Below are 17,944 nucleotides of genomic sequence, written 5' to 3'. Positions count from 1 at the left end.
TAATTATACGTTTTAGACAACTTGATGTTTTTCCTCACATAACTGAAACTATTTATTTTCTTAGCTAATTTTTTCCCTCTATTGTCAGTTTTTTTGTCCTGTCTTAAATTTCACAAAATTTTTCTTCTTTAGTATCTGATTTCCCTTCAGCCTACCTGGTAAATATATAATTTCAGATATTATATTTTTCAGCTCTAGAAGCTCAAATTGATGTTTTTATAATATCTGTTCTCAATATTTTTATGTTTTCATTTTTATCGATTAATATATATTCATAATAGTCCTCTTAGAGTGCTTGTCTGTTGATTCCATAATATTTGCCATTCCACTGCCTATTTTATTAATTAAATTTCTCTTGATTTTGGGTCATATAGACTTCTTCACATGTCCAGTAATTGTGTCAATTGTAGGACCATGTGATTTACATTGTTGAATGTTATATATAATATATATTTTCTAAATATATGTGTGCGTATATATGTATATATACACGTATATATACACATATGTATACATATGTGTATATACACATATATATACATATGTGTATATATACGTATATATACACACATATATATGTATATATATGTATATATATACGTATATATATGTATATATATGTGTATATATACACGTATATATACGTATATATATGTATATATATGTGTATATATACACGTATATATACACATATATGTATATATATGTATATATACACATATATATGTATATAAATTTAAATCATATGTGTGATTTATTTTTGGTTGTTTTGTGGGGGATTTTGTTGTTGTTGTTTATCACATACTTAATTAACTTACAAATAAGCTTGACTCTTCAAAGTTCTTTAGGGCTGATCTGCAGTTACCTTTGCTCTAAGGCTGCGCTAGTCCTATTTTAAGGGTGTAACTTCTCTGGGATTTCTACAAAATTGTCTCTTGTGTTTAAAAATATCTCTTTTCTCTAGGTGGTTTGCTCTAGCGTTATGTGAGCATTGAATATTCTTCCACCTATAGCTTTCCTGTGGTTTTACATTCCCTGGTAGATTTTCTTTGACTGGGTTTATGGAATCTTGCCCTTTTCTTAGTATTTATCCTAAGGCAAAAAGAGCCTTTATGCATGTTTTGAAAATTTGGTCTCTGAGTTTCTTCCTTTTCTTTGGTACTCTGTCATTAAAGTTTCAGCCTCCTCCACTTTCCTAAACTCTGATATACGTGTCCTTAAGTTGGCGAAATTACCGTGATGTTCTTGTGTTTGCCATCCCACAGAAGGTACTGTGTTCGGTAAAGAGTCTCCTCGTGCAGAATGCTCTGATGATATCAGAACTTACTTGATTCTCTTCTGTTAGAGATCACAGTCCAGTGACGCCCCTTATCCAGTGTCTGAAACAATTGCTCGTCCCATGTTTTAGGTGTCTATGGAGGTCGGATACGTCTGTTACCATTTACTCTTTATGGCTGAAACCATGCGATGGTTTTGCAAGTTATATGTTACGTTTTTGCTTTTTTTTTTTTTTAATTTTAACTCTCAGTTCTCAATTTATGGACAGTCTCTAGTAATATGCTGAAAAATAGGGGCATGTGGGTGGCTCAGTCGGTTAAGCATCTGACTTCGGCTCAGGTCATGATCTCACCATTTGTGAGTTGGAGCCCCACATCGGGCTCTGTGCTGACAGCTCGGAGCCTGGAGCCTGCTTTGGATTCTGTGTCTCCCTCTCTCTCTGTCCCCCCCCCCCCCCCACATACTGTCTGTCTGTCTCTCTCTCAGAAATAAATAAACATTAATTTTTTTAATATGCTGAAAAATAGACCAATCTTTGAGGTTTATTAGTATTTGGCTGTTGTACAGCTCTGTGATAGGTCAGGAACAAGTATTGTTCTTTTAATGTTAGTTGTTTTTGCATTTATAAATATAAGTCCTGCTTATTCCTTTTGTTTGATGATTGTTTTTTGAATCATCTGGCATGACAGAAATTATATAGCACTATATATGACTTTGAAGATCATACATCCAGTCGTTGTGGCACAAACACTAAAGGAAGTATTCTCATTAAAGTTTAGAAGGTACTTCCAAACCATAATCCTAGACATAGGATCTGGACTGTGAAAACCTGCTCCATCATCTATTTGCATCTGCCTTACATAAGCAAGTAGCATTGTCCTTTTAGTTTTGTTATAAATTGCCTAATAATGCCAATTTCTCTAGAATTCATCTTATATCTGGTGTTAAAGATCAACATGTTGGAAAGAACCAAATGTTAAGAACCATCATTAAAAAGATCAAACCTCAGGGGCACCTGGGTGGCTCAGTCAGTTAAGCGTTGGACTTTGGCTCGGGTATTGATCTTGCGGTCTGTGAGTTAGAGTCCGTGTTGGGCTCTGTGCTGACAGCCTGTACCTGGAGCCTGCTTAGGATTCTGTGTCTCCAGTTCTCTCTGCCCCTCCCCTGCTTGTGCTCTGTCACTCTCTCCCTCAAAAATAAATAGACATTAAAAGAAAAATAAATAAAAAGTCACCCCCCAAATCAGCAAAGATAAAAATTGCCCAGGGGCGCCTGGGTGGCTCCGTCACTTGAGCGTTGCACATGATCTCGCGGTCCGTGAGTTCGAGCCCCGCGTCGGGCTCTGTGCTGACAGCTCAGATCCTGGAGCCTGTTTCGGATTCTGTGTCTCCCTCTCTCTCTGTCCCTCCCCGGTCATGCTCTGTCTCTCTCTCTCTGTCAAAAATAAATAAACATTTAAAAAATTTAAAAAAAATTGTCGGTAAAATAGAGAACAGAAGTGTAAAGGAACACAAAAGCCTGTAGCAGTCCATGGCTCCAGCATAGAAGATTTCCTGCTCCAATGGTTTGGGTTACAGATTAACTTCTATTTTAGAATAAAGATATATAAAATTACAACTTTATGTTCCATATGTATTATTTATAAAACATTTTATGGGAAATGATTCACAAGCCTTTTTTTGTCCTTATGAATATATTCATTATATTTTACCAACTTTGTCCAAATTTCCAAACAATTTAATAGATTCTTTCCATCTTATTTTTGTAGGTATCATAATCTTACACAAGTAGTTTATTTTTCATCATGCAGTCTATGCTTATACCATGCTTCCAACTTTCTGTTTTAGAATCTTTTATTTGGAACAGGTGAACACTTTTTGTTTTAGGACAAAATTATACTCTCTTTTGTTTCTTTACAAACAAAATCACACTGGTGACCCTTGCATACATCTGCTCCTGCCTTTTACGTTCCTTCAGAATGAGCACACATATTTATATAATGCAAATGCACTTACCCATCTTTTTACCTATTAATTTATGGTTATTTTATAATGTATTAAATACAAACAGGGATATTGTAATTATTTTAGTCTGGAATTGAAAATTATTTCTCAGTTAATTCAATGTAGTATTAGTTTGAGGACTTTAAGGATGTTGAGATAACAATTCAAATTAACATTGATTTTTACTTTATAACATTTTAAGAGATTTATAAGATTAGACATTTGAAAAAATCCATTGTGATAATTATATTTAGTTGGCCATAGTTATATATATTTGTAGTATTAAACAATATATGTGAAAAGTGTTAATTTACTAGAGATCTAGAAAGTTTAAACATGAGACAAAACTTTAGGCATAGACAAAAATATTATTGAGTTATAATTAGGGAGAAAGAGAGTTGTTTGCAAACAAATATTATTAGCTCACTGTAATTTTCTTAGAGATGGACCTTTTTTTTCCACTCAATTTGTAAGTATCTCTATTGATAGGTCAAGTATTTACAGACATTTTAAATCTTGCTTGTACATCCCAAGTATTCTAATCTCCTTCTTTCCAATAATTTTATTATAAGGTCATTAGCTTAAATCACAATTAAGACATTCTTTACAGGTTGATGTTTCAATGAAAAAGTTTACCCTAAAGTAATTAAAACAGTTAAAATATTAGTAATTACTTTCTGGGAGAATTTATGAAAAATCTTTCCTATGTTAACATTTTTCCATAATGGTAACTGAAATTTATAATTGTGCTTGAAATTATTCCATATAGAAAGATAAATACAAGAATGAGTACATTATCCAGCCAAGAGGAAGTGCAAGTTTATCAGCCAGTGAATCTGTAAGGAATTGACTGGTAGCCAAAAATGGAATATCACTTGAGAATGCCTTGGTACAAGAATCAGCATACTCCCAGAAAGTAGACTATATGGGAAGTAGCTCTCTTTCAAAGCAAAATTCTCTTATACAATAAAGAATAGAAACATTTTTGTAAGGTTTTAAAACGGTTCCTCAGATAGTTTATGCAAATGATACCAATCTCAGGGGAACTTCTTAAATTGGTATTCCTTCAGATAAATTCAGACTGATATATTGGCTCTTTGTCTGTTTTTTGACTTATGAATGTAGTCTGATAGATATATAGTGATGTAGCCAGTAATGTAGACAGATAGAATTGTTAGTAGAAAAGCAGTGTTCATACAGATATTCAGCTAGGAAAATAAGTATAATTATGATCATCCCACCAAAAAGCCATGGGGATCTTTATTCCTAAGATAAAGTAAATAAATTCAACACTAAAAGTCACAATGGCATATCCAAGGCTTTGACTCAACATAGAGCATGTGATGAATAAATTGGTGTTGGCTAAGCTGAGATTTGCAAACATAAAACCTATTACTGAGTTTATGGTAGAGAGAATCATGGCCAAATCTTGTAGAACTTTCAATTATTTAGAAGCCCACCAGCCAATTGCCACAAAATTAAGTTTGTTTAGTGAAGCAGTAGAGAATATATACCAAGAGAACTGGGGAGTGTTTCATAAGAAAGGCATTTTGGGAAGAGTACTTCAAGAATTTGATGAACTAAAAAAAAAAAAAAAAAAAAAAAAGAATTTGATGAACTAGAGTCAGTCACTGAATGGTCTTGGCAGGGTGGATCAGTTTGCATCCTAGGGAACTGCTTGAACACTAAGTGGAATGCATGATGCTGAAGTGTTAATAGACCAGTTTTCCTGTAGTATTCTAGAAACATGGGACTCAATGTGCTACTTAAATGAGTTTGAATTTAAGCATTTGTCTTACATTTCAGGCTAACTTTTTTTGTAAGTCGTAGTATATTTTGCAAGTTTTGATTGTTTCTGTATCAATTCTTATGTGTTTTATCCAACATTCTTATGCATTATGTAGTATAAGTTTCTTTCTTTTTCAGTATATGTCATGTCAAATATTGCTGGAAATGGAAATGTCACATTATTTTGAAAATGGCAAAAGAAAAAAAATAAATATATGAAAACTTTGAATTTATCTTTACTGTCATGAAGTGCCCTGGTGACTGCTTTTAGGTGTATCCTCTTTCCTTACATCAAGGCATACTTGGATAAGTAGGATTCTTAATATCAACCAAAGGTAGATCATTTTTAAGTAAACATAACACTGAACATCCAGCATCCCTGATGCTAGAAAGGTTATTCCATATTGCATGGTGTCAGTGATTTTGCATATTTTTGAAAACTGTCTTGCTGTGCATTCAACCTAAAAATTGTTCTATTCTTGCCTAGGTTCAATCCAGAATAATATATATTTTCTACTTGAAAAGAGCATAGAGAGAGAAGTCATTATCAGATGTGGATAGGAAATGATTTTCTAGAACACATTTTCAAGAAAAGTAAAATTTACTGCATGAAACTATTCAATGTTTAATAGTTGTATAATAATTGGAAAATATACATAAATCTGAAATTTTATATTTTAGGCAAAGGTAACAACAATTTTCTATTCTTGGAATATCCATTCTATTAAAACTTGAGTCATTTGGACAACAGATTACATTTGCATTCAGAATTTTGGTGGTCATTAAAAGTATATTCTGTGACTGTCATCAATTATAGCAGATGATTATTTCTTCTTGAAGTGATCCAAATGACAGTTCTGATAGAGAGCTAAGAGGAAGGGACTTGATGGATTTATATCTGTGTGCGTGTGTTTGTGTGTGTGCGTGGGTGTGTGTGTGTATCGAGTATTTGCACATTAGATAAGACTGAGAAGGAAGTTCCCTTGGCTAATACCATCTGATCATTTGTGAGGTAGATGCTTGTCACAAGCCCCATTATTCTGTCTATAAATGACATGGAAATGCTAAGCAGATAGTTATGATATGCATTTATAATAATAAATAAAAAACAAAACCAAACTTAACTAATGTCCCAATTCAATTTACGATATGCTTGATATAATTGAAATCCATGCATATCGGGGCGCCTGGGTGGCTCAGTCAGTTGAATGACTGACTTCGGCTCAGATCATGATCTCATGGTCTGGTCCATGAGTTTGAGCCCCACATCAGGCTCTGTGCTGACAGCTCAGAGCCCGGAGCCTGCTTCAGATTCTGTGTCTCCCTCTCTCTTTGCCCTTCCCCCTCTTGCACTCTGTCTCTCTCTCTCTCAAAAATAAATAAACATTATTAAAAAAAAAAGAAAGAAATCCATGCATATCAAAAATTCAGATATGTATTTGTAACTCTGCATTTCTCTAAGAAATATACTAGGGAATAAGCTATAATTTATTCATTAGAACATAAGAGAAACAATTGAAAGTAGAGTCATTTATTGTTTTTAGGATTATGCTTTTATGTTTATTTCTTGAAAATTTTTTATTACCTATAACACAAAATAAACACCGGACTTACAGATAGAAAATATTAGAATCAACAATAATGAACTTCCCAATAATTAATAAGGCACTTTAAAATTAACACATGATAAACTTAAACATGTGTGTGACAAATTCATGTTTTATTAAACTTAGGTGCACCAAAGAAACACAAAAATTTGAATTGAAGTTGCACACACACCAAAAAAGAGAGAAAGCTCATAATGAGAACCTGTACTGGGAGAGATAAGCTCAAATATGGAGGGGAAAACAGTCTGGATTCCTTTGAACACTTGTTTCTCTTCAGTTTCTAATTGACACTCTGAGGTACATTTCACCAAACTGACTAATGTGCTATAGAACAGAAAGTAAGAGTGCCAAATAAATTTTTCCTGATTATGTCAAAATTAAAAATAGCATTTTAAAAAACTGCCCTGTGTGTCTGCCAGTTGCAAAATGTCAGCTTCAATATGGCACATTGGATAAAAAAAGAGAAAATAATGGCACAAAGCAATGGCTTGACAAACGGGAAAAATAACCATTTGATATAAAAATGCTATTGCTCATTTTTAAAATACACGGCATCATCCATCCAGTATTGTTACCTACAATCTAATTTTCAATGTCTCTATTAAATTTCTGAAGTTAACATGTGAAATGTATATTCTTAAAGGCAGGTATGATAATTATACTTAATACCTCCATGGTTGTTTAAAACATCATTCCAGCTGTTTGTAATAAGGTTTGGTGATCATTTAGTTTGCATTCGTTAAATGATGTAGAGGCTGACAAGAGAGACTGATTTTAGCTTTGTGATTTTTATATATCCAAATTAGAGAAGTTAAATCAGTAACTGAGATGGTTTATCATACCACAGTGATTTCACAGACGTATTTTGTAGAAAATATATGCTATTATTAATGCACATTGTGTTTTTATTATATATGGCCAAGTTATAAATGACATTTAATACGTTTGATTAAATGTAACGTTTAAGACGTTAATAAGTTTTTGGGTGCCAAACTCATCTACTGAATATTGATTTTACATATTTTCCAAAGTGTAAGTTTTGGGAGGTGTTTCAGAGATGTAAATTAGTTACTTAGAACAGCTTCTGAAAGAGAGAGAGAGAAAGAACATTACATTATGATTCCCAATTCTTTTCAATAATTTATATTTACACAGCAGAGCATGTAAACTTGTTTCAATGAATGATTAATATAAATGAAGAGGGAGGTTAAAAGAAGAAGGGATGTTAAAAAGCACAGTATCAGATTGGTGCATATTTTATAAATATTCTAATATACATTCTAACTTTTGGAAATAAAAAAATATATTTACTCTCAAGTAGTGCCTCAAGGTTTACAGAAATGTTCACTGGAAAAGCAAGAGCCTCTCTATGTTAGCTAATTATGTACTTTTTGATTTTTCTTCAACTTTGCTACAAGGCATCCTCTTTGAAATTACCTCTATAAAAATCTTCCTCTCTGTCTTATGTGACTCCAATACATAGACTGTCTATCTCATCACCAGATCATTTATTTATTTTCTCATTCAACAAACATGTATTTGGTGTTTCAAAAAGGCTTGACCTCATGCCAAGAAGTACAAAGGTGAATAAGGTAGATGCAGATATCAGTATCAAAAATTCACATCTTCACCTGCTTGGTACAAAGTCCACTAAGCTAAAGACCACTAGAATTACTTCTGTTTCCGAGAAAGAACATGACATTCATTTCACATTTATTATGTGATCTGTAGTAAGTGAGGAGATTTACAAATAAATTATCTCATTTAATCTCCAAAACATCCTGTTGGCTAGTTGTTGTTAGCCACAGTCTCAGCTGAGGAAACCAAAACCGAGAGACATAAAACAGTGTTCCCAATGTCCTCAGGTTGGCAAGTAGTGGACTCAATACAAATTCTGTTTCAAACTCATGTCAAACACAACTTCAGGGGCGCCTGGGTGGCTCAGTCGGTTGAGCCGCCGACTTTGGCTCAGGTCATGATCTCGCGGTCCGTGAGTTCGAGCCCCGCGTCAGGCTCTGTGCTGACAGCTCAGAGCCTGGAGCCTGTTTCAGATTCTGTGTCTCCCTCTCTCTGACCCTCCCTCGTTCATGCTCTGTCTCTCTCTGTCTCAAAAATAAATAAACATTAAAAAAAATTAAAAAAAAAACAACAAAAAACACAACTTCATTAGATCCAGAATCAATATAAGATGGTGGTCTGTTATTCTTTATTTGGCAGATAATTTCAGCCAAATTATAATTTCTCTGAGATTTCCTTTTTAAAAATGATTCTCCCCTCACCTCCTAGCTATCGTGAGAAAAAATATAAATAAGTTATCTAAACTTTAGAGACCAAACAAATTAAACGTTCCATTTACCTGGAATAATATCAGCTTATTATTCTATGGCTATAAACGTGTTCATCTCTTCTCAGTCATAAAGTTCCTGGAGGGGAGGCCAAACCTCAGCAAGCTCATGGGGAGAAGCATATGAATTAAAGCAGACCCCCCAAGGTTTCTCCAGATTTGAAGATTTATGAGAAGGATTACTCAGACTCAACTGAGTTTGCTTACACTTTATTTTATTACTGAGCCAACAAGCAAGCAGTGCAAAGGAGAAGATCAAAGATAGCTGTGGTTGGAGTAAGTGAAACCTTACAGTGCTCTCCTTTACATCATTAAAATTTGTGATAGCAGCAGATACATAAAGTGAAGAATATGCCAGTTCAGAGGAGCCCAGGAGCCCAGTGACTTTTATCTTGCTTTAAATTGAAGTGGGTTGTTTTAACCCTCCATGTTTACTGTATTGCCATAAATAGAATTTCACTTTATATTTGCTCACCTGCTCTTGGTTTACTTTATGCTTCACCATTGAGCTTGCTCAAGACTTCAATGCAGCTAGCAGGATGAAGGCTGTCCCAGTTCAGATAAGTGATATAGCTGCTGGAATGTAGCAGAGAGGAGCCAAGTAGATAAGGAGCGTGAGTGACTCCAGAGTGAAAGAGTAAGGAGGTTGCAGTGGGTTGCCTCAAGAACTGGCAGGTGCCTGAGCAGAGAGGCAGATGCTTGGGGTGTAGGGGCAGTAAGGAAGAGAGGCACACAGCAGACACTCTTCTATCTACAGATAAGCCAAAGACAAATCGGAGTGTCCTGAACTCAACGGATGACTTTCCAAGGCACCCGGCAGAGCTAAGCCAGGGCACATGAACTCAGTGATGGGAAAGATTCCCAGAAGCCAGGCGGCTAAAATGGTTCAATCAAGAATTTTCCAAGTTAATACAAAGATTAAGACCCGGAGTTGGAAAATGAGGTTAAAGCAGGACAGGGAAGAACAATGCCATGTGTGCACAATTGTCAAAATAAAATCCAGCCAAAAAACAGGGTGTTTTGTTGTTATGTATTCTTTTATTTCTCATTAACGCACATGGGTATTATGAGTGGGAAAGCATTAACTAACTTGTTAATGATTAATATATTAGTCTTTATAATCTAATACTCTTCATCTCAATGTGCCTTTTCATTTTTCATAGGTAGGCAGGCCCTAAGAAAGGCATTAATCATTTGTATTAAATGAGAAAGTTTTTAGTCCAAAAGATGGAAATACATGCTCAGAAAGTTGCTATATATATTTTTTTATAAAGTGGGAGTGGGAAGTCAGAGTTATTTCAGAAGGAACAGTGGTTGTATCTGTTGAAGGTATATTTTGTGTTCATATTTGCCTTATCATACTTTTGTATGTAATGAGGCTGCCATTAAAGGTTCAATGCTACCTCCTCAGACAATTGTCTGCAGTTTGATGCAAACCCCACTCAGAGAAGTGAAGATATGTCATGGTCATATATCATGCCCCCGACTTGCTAGAATTCCACCGAAAGGAAATTAGAATGAATAGTTTATATATTACAGTTGTATATAATATATTTGGAGAGCTAGAAAGATACATTAATGGGGTAGATAATGCTTACATAAGTGGTTACTTTTGCTAGGCACCTTTTGAGCATTTAGCACACATAATTATAGACATGCACACATATATTCATACACATATGTTTTTCAACATTTAATGTACATACAACTTTGTGGCATACATGCTTTTATTTTTTTTTTTAAGTTTCTTTTATTTATTTTGAGAGAGAAATAGAGAGCAAGCAGAGGAGGGACAGAGAGAAAGGGAGACAGAATCCCAAGCAGCTCTGCACTGTCTGCACAGAGCCCGATGCAGGGCTCGAACCCACAAACCGTGAGATCATGACCTGAGCTGAGATCAAGAGTCAGACGCTTAACTGACTGAGCCACCCAGGTGTCCCTGTTATCTTTATTTTAAATATGAGAAACTGAGGTGCAGGGAAATTATGTTCCCTGCCCAGAGGCAAACAGCTAATTAGTGGTAGAATTGTTATTTAATCATTGTCTGTGTGGCTCCATAAACTTGTTCTAAACCAACACCTTATGCTGCTTTTTCTTAGATATGGATAGATCTACAGATGCAGATAAAACTGAAAGTATAAAACATAAAAGTCCATACGAGACAGAAATATTCCAGTACCCCCCCCCCCCCCCGCTTACTACATTATGTAGGACAGTCAAGAAAAGATGGCTCAGAGGGAGACACAAAAGGAAACTCAAAAAGAATATGTAAAAAAGGTGTGAGGGCTGAAGTGGGGGGGAAATAGATATTTCAAAAAATAAATGGTTGAATTTATATGTGTGTGTATTCACATGCACACATATAACAGATTTTAATAAAATTTATGGTTTTAGGGAATTTACCAAAAAATATTAATTTCTTTCTGTTATACATTCCATTGAATAGATAATATCAAAGCTATGTATGTGTGTAATATCTTGGTCCTATGTCAAAACTTTTATAAGATATAAAAAGTGATATCCAATTTTTAATTACATTCAAGACAGAAGAACGTATGCTCTTAATAAAGGTATGTGTATTCAAACTGTGAAATCACTCGGAGTTTTGTACTATTCCCAGACGTTTATGGAACAGCAGTTGCTTACATTTTATGATTTTGTTTTTATTGGTTCAGGAGAATTTTCCCACCATTTTATAGAAGATCATTTAAAATGTATGATACTAACTTAAGGCTTTCCCATTTCTTTGGAGATTGGAAAATACATGTTCTTTTATACATATTTTACTGCATAATTACTATTTTTATATACACCAGGAGAACGAGCAAAACAAGTTTATTTTATTTACCACTGTATATTCACTAGCACTGATCCTGGCAATAAATATTGAATTAAGTAAGTTAATCAAGTATATTTGAAGGGCGAAAAAGTACAGGAATAAACAGTGTACCTAGATTTTCATTGTGAAGGGAGTAGATGCCCTAATTATGAGAGCTATTAGTTTCCATTTAGGCTGATTCTTACCCATACTTACTAACAATCATTTTGCATGACACAAAAAAGAAATCAATTACACATTTGCTTACCAATTTATTTATACTCTAAATAGAAAAATAGAACATGAAATTTCAAAGTATTTGATAAATTAAGACTTCTATGTGGCATATCTTGTGAAGAATACAAAAAAGCCAGCTATAACTAATGGAATATACATTTTAAATTATGATCTAACTATAAGAGGAAATATTTTATAAAAAAACTAAAGTGAAAACTGAAGGAAGTTAAAGCAACATACTTTTGCATTTTTAATTTAAATGTAATGAAATATAAATATAATGATATTACTGGATATTTTAATTATTCCCATTAGAGGTTCTAATTTTCCAGTAGGTTTAAGATAATGATGATAAAGGAACAAAAGAAAACTTTAGGGTGGAAAATAAAGGCAAATATATTCTACAGCTAAAAATAGCAGGTAAAATTCAAGTGGATTGTTAAAACATGTCAAAGTCCTCTTTTATGTTTTATTATTAATAACTCAACCCACTTGAATGAATACCTCTATATACATGATATATGAGCAGTTTCATCACATACTTTCTCCCGATGAGACCTAAAAGTTACAAAGATAGCTTTTGCTTTAGAACTTCTAGAACTTTGCTTTTCGTGGGTTTTAGCTCTGCTTAACAAGCTTATTCCATCTCCACAGACTCCCAGCCATTGCCCCATTAGCCTCACATCTGGCAGGCTTTTCCCCTTTGTGCTGCCTTGGTTTCTTTGATTGCTTCATTTGGGCATAAAATCAGGCCAGTGCTACTGTCATTGCTCAGGAAACTCCTGTCTCATCCCACTACCGGGGCTGATGGGCTGATATCAGTGCAAAGGAGAGGCCACTGCCCTACTGGAACAGAAAGAGAGGTGAAAAATGTGTCTTTGCTCTTCCTTCATGTTTTAATGTAGAAAGTACTCCTCCCTCCCACCAAATCTATAATATATATAATGTGTTATGTAAGATAGATCAAAAGGAAGTCTTCTTTGGAGGAGGTTTTCACATAATTAATCTCAAAAACATTTCAAAAAAACCCAAATTATTTAATCTTCACAGCCATGTCAAGCTTCCTCCATCCATATTCCTATGACATGAATATCTATACCATCCATTTAGGGAGCCAAGTTAGAAAATATCTTCCAAGTATCTTCCTTGGCTGCTTTCCAATAAAATTATTCCCTTTGTTAAAATGATATGCTATTTATTATAATTAAAATTAAAATTAAATCTTAAGGGACTCTTAGGTGACTTAGTGGGTTGAGCTTCTGACTCTTGATGGGTTCAGGTGGTAATCTTGTGGTCAGGGATCAAGCCCCACATTGGGCTCTGTGTGTGACTGTGTGCTGAGTGTGGAGCCTGCTTGTGATTCTCTCCCTCCCTCTCTCTGCCCCTTCTCTGCTCACACACTCTCTCTCAAAATAAATAAACATTAAAAAATAATTCTTGAGGCACCTGGGTGGCTCAGTCGGTTGAGCCTCCGACTTTGGCTCAGGTCATGATCTCGCGGTTTGTGAGTTCGAGCCCCGCATCAGGCTCTGTGCTGACAGCTCAGAGCCTGGAGCTTGCTTCAGATTCTGTGTCTCTCCATCTCTTGGCGCCTCCCCTGCTCGTGTCTGTGTCTCTCTGTCTCTCAGTAATGAATGAACGTTAAAAAAATTAAAAAAAATAATTCTTACATTTTCTGCACTAGTCTGTATATTTTTTATGAAAAGCCAGTGTAATTCCTCTAGAGACTAGTTCTCAAACTTCAGTGTTTTGGGCCCTGTATAATTACTGTCTCTGCTCTTACTGTTTTCACTGTAAAACGACTTTCTTTTTATTAATTTAAAACAGTTGCACAGGAATGAATGGGAAATAAGCCATTTGTAATAAGTGAAATTTAACCATAGCATAATGTCCTTACTCTTAGCTGCAGAATGCTCTGATTCTCCTTTTGAGGGGTAGTAAATGTCAGTGTTATGTTAAATACTTTTTCCTTACTGATATAACCAGAAATACTGAAAAAAATCTAAAAAGTGACCAAGTTTCAGTTTATGAAGTTAAATGTTTTGTAGTTTCTCTGCATTTGCAACAATTTAAATTCTTGCTCCTCTTCAGAGAATGTTATCCCACACTCTGTGCTTCATACAGACAAGACACCTGCTTTGTATTAAGGATTATATCCATAAAGCATTGAATTAGACTGCTAGTTTTATTGACTTAATTACAGTTTTGAAATGTCCTAGAGTAGAGCTTACATATACACACAGTCTGAAGGTAGGCATTAAGAGTCTAATGTATTACCTCTTATTTATGAAGGGATCCATATATTCTGTATCTTTCTGTTTTCATGTGCATGGCTTTAATTTTTAAGGCCATATCATGATCCATAACAGTTTCTGGAATTCATTCACATCATCTGTCATGGACAGCAGAAATGAGAAAGGAAAGACTGCCCCCCACCCCCAAGGCAACTTCCTTTCAGCATCTTTGGACTTCCAGACAAGGTGTTTGTTTATGTCTCATTGACTAGAAAGTATAGTCATATGGCCACTCCTACTTGAAAGGGTGAATGGGAAGTATCCTTTGGGCTAAGTGCAACCTCCAAATAATATCATTGTTAAGATACCAAGAAACAGAGGTCAATGGCTGCAACTAATGTTATCTAACCCCGTAATAACTCCTGGCAGGGCCTAACCATATTTTAAAAAATAAGCCCACTAATGTATAACAAAATAGCACATTATGTCTAAAATGGAAATTTATCCTGTGAATCCAAGGTTGGTTTAAAATTAGAAAATCAATTTAATTGATCACATGTAAGCATTAACACATATATATGTTAATGTTATGTTAATATATAAAGTTGATATGTTAAAGTTTCCCAATCTTGTAAAGAACATGTAAAAGGTGCCATGCAAGCATCAGACTTAGTGGTGAATATTCGAAAGCGTGCATCCCCTTGAGATGCGGAATAAGACAATTATGTCCACTATCATCAATTCAGTTCCAAGGTGTTTTGGACAATCGATTCAATACAGTTAAACAAGTAAATGTTATAAAGTTTGAAAAGAAATAAAGGAGAAAGTATCCATAGATACATTATTACAGTTAATAAGAACTTGAGCAAGATTAGTGGTACAAAATCAACATATACACTTCAGTATTATGCCAGCAAAGTTTTAGAAAGTGGAAATTTATTTTTAAAATACATTTTATTTTTATTTTTTTATTTTTTTCATCATTGAGTTTTTATTTGTTGTCCTGAGGATCAGTACAGACAATTCAGTTTGTACATAATTCTTAACGTACGCACCGAAAACCTAAAAAAACCATGTAGTTGTGGTTCTTTTCTCAAAGTTATTCCAGTGACCTTCCAGCTTAAAATTTGGAGGCAAATTTCCCTTAACGGTATATCAAGTACCGGTATATTCAAATGTTGATATGCTGTTACACTGTTAAGTCCCATTAATTCACAATTTAATGTCATATACGCTACATACTCAAATTTTCAATCTTGCACAGCACATTAACAAAGTTACTAGGAAACTGGACTACCACGACCAAGCTGTTACAGAATGCACAAAATTCTGACAGGGAGAGAGCCAAGATCAAGGAGTGGTTTTCTTTAGCAAACAATTCTACCAAAAACAACATGGGAATAGAAGTAATTTAAAATGTTCAAGACATATTAAATGCACAACTGACTCCAAATTGCCATTTAGTATGCTTGGTATTATAGGATATAAAAACTACCCCATCTATGGAATGTTAAGCTGACACCCAAGACCATCAAAGCCTCCTATATTCAATATCCCACTATTTTCTGGTTGTACCAAAAAATAAACAACCAGCAAATGATTTCACCTCTTAAAAAAAAGCATTTACCCTTAAAAAATGGGATGAGGTGGGATTCCCTCCTTCTTAAAAATGTTTCTAGAGCTACTAAAAAACTTGCATTTACAAAATAGTTGATAAAAATATTCCTCTGGATTGTACATGAAGGGAGACAGGGACCACTGGTAAGACATGGGATATGATACTAATCAGACTTGGCTTCTTTCTCTCCTGCTTCATCAGAGGCTGGACTCTCCTTGTTTTTTGTTTCTCCGTTTTCTGCAGTTGTCTTCTTTTGTTTCTTTGTTAGGCACTTCAGCCTGTTTTCCTTTTGCTCTCCTTTTCCCCTTTGTTTGCACTTCTTTGTCTGAAGATTTCTCCTTTCCCGCCGCCTTTTGTGGCTTCGCTTCCACTTTTGCAGAAGCAGGTTTAGCTGACAACCTCACCGACCTCCTCTTGGGCTCCTCCTTCGCCGCCCCCTCCGCGGAGCTGACCTTCCTCTTGGGCATTGTGGCGGTGGGCCGGTCGCGTGCCAGGTGCCTGCGGGCCGCACTCCGAGAGCCTTCGCGAAGCTGGGCTGCCTCTACATTTTATTTTTAATTTTTAAATTTTAATTATTATTTCTTTTGAGAAAGACAGAGACAGCGTGTGAGCAGGGTAGGGGCAGAGAGGGAAGGAAAGACATCCAGTCTCAAGCAAGCCCTACATTTTTAATTACTCTCAGCAAGAGTTCTAAAGCTATGGCAAACATTGGGCTATTTCATTGGTGTTCATATCAAGAGTCTTTTGATGAAAATGAAAATGGTTAGATAAAGCATTGGAAATAATACAAAAAAGGATCTGTCTCTGAGAAAATTGAGAATATGGAGTGAATGCTTCAGTTAATGGATGAAAGAAAAGCATATGACTCAGAAAGAAGGAGCCAAATGGAGAAGATTGGATTCTTGTTATTGATGGAGAGCTGAAGTGAGTAATCATGGAATCTTGCTTAATGGTTCCTTGAATTGTAATGAATTTAGGTCTGCTCTCCACAAAGCCCTGGGTAATTTGTTCTCTTATTTGACTAATGCATGCTTTCTTACTGTATCTGCCCATACCCTACCTCACTCTTGAAGTAGCTGTGGAAGAGTATATGTTTAGCAATAGCACATATTTAAAAGAGTCTATGCCTTTAGTATGGTTGTTTGGGAAATAGAATTTATCCAAAAACAGAGAATTTGAACTTGATTATGGCATTACTATAAGGTGAAAAATACGATTTCTGTACTCAACATGGGGTAGAAGTTGAATTACTTACCACAGGCATTAGTGGAACAACTTAAAAATCCTATATATTCTCTTATTACGCAGGAGTGTGGTCACGGAGATAAAAAATGACAACTACAACTGTGCACCCTAGAAAGCAGGGCAAAATAATTCAAGATTGACCTCCGAGTGCTCTTCCTAGGAGTTCTTACCAGCTAAAAATGCAGCATGGTGGGTGTTAGCCCTCATCAGGTTGGCAATCATATTTATAACCTAGAGACTCACAAAAAAGGAAACAAAAAGTAGCCTATCAGTAGAGTAACGCATAAGGTTCATAAGATTCACTAGTCTTATCACATACTCCACTGTGCAAGTGTGTGGTAAAGCGCCAGCCAGGGTCATCATATTAAGTGGCTACAATGCTGCCTGGCAGTATTTCTGAAATTTTGATCTTTACCAAAAGATGGCACTGCCAGTGTTCTGTTTGTACCACTGGTTTTACATAGGTTACGTTGGTAGTGATCATCTTCTCTAGACTGAAGACTGCTAAATGATAATATCTAGACTGGGTTGGGAATAAAACTAGAAGAGACATGGAAAACTGGAGTTTGTGAATTCTGAGGCTAATCAGAGAAAGATAAATTTGGCCATAGGATATACCTCTGGATGAATTATTTTGAAATAGCATTGGATTACTCTCTAGATAGAGATTTAATTATTGGGTTGTTGTATTTGTGGTTGCTAGGTAATATTAGTAGGGAATATTGGAAAATACATGTTTTGGATGAAAAATGTGTGCGTATTTACAACTAAC

The 17,944-nt window shown here is 35.1% G+C and overlaps 1 pseudogene; it reads right to left on the bottom strand.

The window, feature by feature from the left end:
* Window positions 1–15,659: 15,659 nt before the first annotated feature.
* On the bottom strand, window positions 15,660–16,462 carry LOC132686496 (non-histone chromosomal protein HMG-14 pseudogene; annotated as a pseudogene).
* Between the last annotated feature and the right edge of the window lie 1,482 nt (window positions 16,463–17,944).

The sequence above is a fragment of the Panthera onca genome, chromosome F1 (assembly GCF_046562875.1).
Source record: "Panthera onca isolate mPanOnc1 chromosome F1, mPanOnc1 haplotype 2, whole genome shotgun sequence".
In the NCBI taxonomy this organism is placed as follows: domain Eukaryota; kingdom Metazoa; phylum Chordata; class Mammalia; order Carnivora; family Felidae; genus Panthera; species Panthera onca.
The sequence above is the reverse complement of the archived record's forward strand: the minus strand, read 5'-3'. Positions and strand labels throughout refer to the sequence as shown.